Source organism: Spinacia oleracea, chromosome 6 (assembly GCF_020520425.1).
Source record: "Spinacia oleracea cultivar Varoflay chromosome 6, BTI_SOV_V1, whole genome shotgun sequence".
Taxonomy (NCBI): Eukaryota; Viridiplantae; Streptophyta; class Magnoliopsida; order Caryophyllales; family Amaranthaceae; genus Spinacia; species Spinacia oleracea.
Genome location: NC_079492.1, coordinates 117,715,807 through 117,719,345, shown reverse-complemented (window position 1 = coordinate 117,719,345; position 3,539 = coordinate 117,715,807).

The following is a 3,539-nucleotide window of genomic DNA, read 5'->3' as shown; positions in this document are numbered from 1 at the left end:
GCCTCAAAGATTTTCATGGCTGCCCCCCTTCTTCACTCTCTCTCCTCACCACCATCCTTCTTCCCTCACCTTCCCAGATCTTTATCTCTCCCTCCTTTCTTCTTCCATTTACGGCTAATTCACACACATCAATTGCAATCCCAACATACAACAAATCGAGTGAAGAATAATAATACCCAAAATCGAGCATTGAAGAATTGGGTGAAGAACATGGCTAATTTTGATGAAAATAAAAGGGGGTTTGTGCGAAAACAGGTGTTTTTTGTTGAGAAAATTGAGTTTGGGATTGATGGAGGAAAGAGAACCCAACTTCGTTCATGTGGGTTGTTCTCTTCAATTCTTCCGGCGTCGATTTCGGTTGTTTTTTGTGGTTTTGGGTTTGATGACGGCGGCGATTGTTCTCTTTGATTCTTCCGGCATCGATTTTGGTGTGGTGTTGTTGGAGGAGGCTGGTGGTGTTCGTGTTGTCGGAGGAGGAGATCTGGCGTCGATTTTGGTGTGGTGTTGTCGGAGGAGGCTGGTGGTGTTGGTGTTGTCAGAGGAGGAGATCCGGCGTCGATTTCGGTGTACGTGGTGTAGTCGGAGGAGGCTGGTGGTGTTGGTGTTGTCGGAGAAGGAGATCCGGCGTCGATTTTGGTGTACGTGGTGTTGTCAGAGGAGGCTGGTGGTGTTGGTGTTGTCGGAGGAGGAGATCGAATGATGATGATGAGTGGCGGCGGTGGTGGTAATGTAGGGAGGGAGGACGTGAGGGAGGAGGAAAAGGCGAGGGGCGACAAATGGTAAATGGGGGCGAGGTGGTGGCGGCGGTGATGGGGTCGAGGAGGGAGAAAACGGGGGCGATGTGGTGGCGGAAGAAGGGAGATGAAGAAGGGGTAGTGGCGAAAGAAGTGAGAGGAAGAAGATGGGTTAATTAGGACAAAAATGGGTTAATTAGGAAAAATGGGTAAATGAGTGGGTTAATTAGATGGTAATTGAGTTAATTGAGGATGATGACGTCATGGAGGGGTATTTGGGGTATTAAGTCATTTGTGAGGGGTATTTGGTAAATTATTGGAACTTGATGGGCATTTGGTGAATTAAGGCAAAACTCGGGGGTATTTCATGAAATATCCGAAAAATTAAATTTGTTTTTTACCTCTTGAAAACAGAAAAATAGATGAAACATTTACGTGGGGCTCACTAATTCAATTTTCCTCCAACTTTTATACTTCATGTGTGATTATCTTTAACTTCTTCACCCTTCTATCTTTATTATCATTAAATTTCGTAGATTTTGTGAATTAATGAGGGAAAAAATTATATGAATTCATGGAAGAGAAGGAAGTAGGGGAAGAGAAGGGAGTTAAATACATGAAATGGTTAACACCAAATGGAGCTGATGAGTCGTTTGCAAAGGGCTTGTGAATTGCTCACAAGCTACGAGATTCACTAAAAGTCGGGAAGCATGCTATGTAACCCTCATAAAATGGAGAGCTGCATTGAAATAAAAGGTTTTTAAGGCGACAAGCAAAGTCATCGCTAACGTAAGTTAATCTTAAAGACCAATAGAAAACCATGACCCATGTAAACCAAAATCACCTCCCACACAGACCTTCTTTCCTCACCATAAAACCATATAGTGACCTCCATTCTTCAAAGGAGGATACACTATATATTCCTACTAACTACTGCCTCCAAGAATCTTTCAAGTAATCCCAACTTTCCTACAACAATCTTCCAAAATAGGATATCCCACATAGGACACCCTAATACAACACACACACTCAGACACCTGTGTTTAACAACAAATGCCACAAACTCATATAAGAACACATCCAACGGAAACTATTGAGAATATGTATATGAGCATCATCATCCACATCAGCAATGAATCACATGTAGAGAGTCACATGTAAAGGAAATGTATAGCATTAATTATTTTTGTCTTATTTGATCACATGTACCAACTTTTGTATTGATCCTAGGATGATTCTTAGCCGTTATTTTGTCTAATGGACAACATGCTCTAGGTTAGTTTTGCTAGCCTTTGTATATAAGATGTAGAGAGGAGAAACACATCCTTGTAACACAATACACACTGAAACATAATACAAAGAAAACTGGTTCATTTTGAACCCAGAAAACCAAGTCAGTGAGTTCTTGTTTTTCTACATGGTATCAGAGCAAGGTTGAGAGATCTTGCGTGAAAGAAGAAGTACAAGGGCTCACACAATTCTGAACCCAAGAAAGCTAAAAGCTTTATCAAAACAAGAACAAGAAAATGACTGAAACAAACTCAAACACAAACCTTAACCCCTACAAAGATCATCTTTTTATTGCTGTAAATGAGAATGCAGCAACATCTTTGGGAAGAATACTTCTCGATGGAAACAACTTCATGAACTGGAGCAGGAGAATTAGAATTTCTCTTGGTGCAAAGAACAAGCTTGCATTCCTTGACGGAAAGCATGCAAAGCCCACTGAAGGAGCAGATGAAATGCAGAAATGGTCTAGGTGTGACTATATGGTGAGATCTTGATTACTAGCCACGATGAAGCCTGAAATAGCAAGTATCTTGGTGACCATGCCATCCACCAAAAGACTCTAGGAGGAGATAGTTGAGAGGTATGGACAGACAAGTGCACCTCAACTATTTCAGTTGAAGAAAGACCTATGGTTCTTTGAACAAAACAATCTAAGTGTGAGTGGATATTATTGCAAGTTGTAGGATCTTTGGATCAGATAGCAGAGCTTGAAGACATACCTGACTCCTCTTGTGGAGCACTAGAAAAACACACATGTATTTTTGTGAAGAAGCTACTGGAAAGAGAGTCAACAAACAAAATTTTGAAATTTCTCATGGGTCTGAACTCTGGTTATGACAAGATGAAGACTGGCTTCCTAGGGATGGATCCTCTCCTCCCTGTGAACAAGGTCTACAACTTGGTTGTGCAGGTTGAAATACAAAAACAAATCACTGGTGATATCAGTCTTGTGGCTGAGATGAGTGTGTTGGTTGTTAACAGACAAAGCCAATGTTTAGGGCCTCTAGTGAACTTTCAGAAGAAAGATTACAAGAATAAAAGAAATGTGACCACTGTGGAATGAAGGGACACTTGAAGGAAGAGTGCTTCAAACTGGTGGGACACCCATAATGGTTCAAGGAACACTCCTAAAGGAAAAGGACCTGGGAGACAAGCTACAGATGCATCAAGGGAAGAGAACATGTCACTAGAGATAACCCCTTGGATTTCTCATCTCATAAGGGAGAAGGTAATGGTACTAAAATTGATAGCAACTTTATTTCTTATGTTGTTCAGGAAATTATTAGAGCTATTGGAGAGAAGTAGAACACAGGAATTAGCACCCAGAGCCAGAGCAATTTTGCAGGTAGGGAAGTCTTGGTTTTGTCCAGTGGTGCAAACTCTGATAGAATATATTATTCAAATACATGGATTATAGAATACGGTGCTAGTGATCACATGACTAGAAATCTAAAGATTCTAAACAATAAGGAATCTAGAAAAAAAACATAAGAGTATGGTTACCTGAAGGGACTG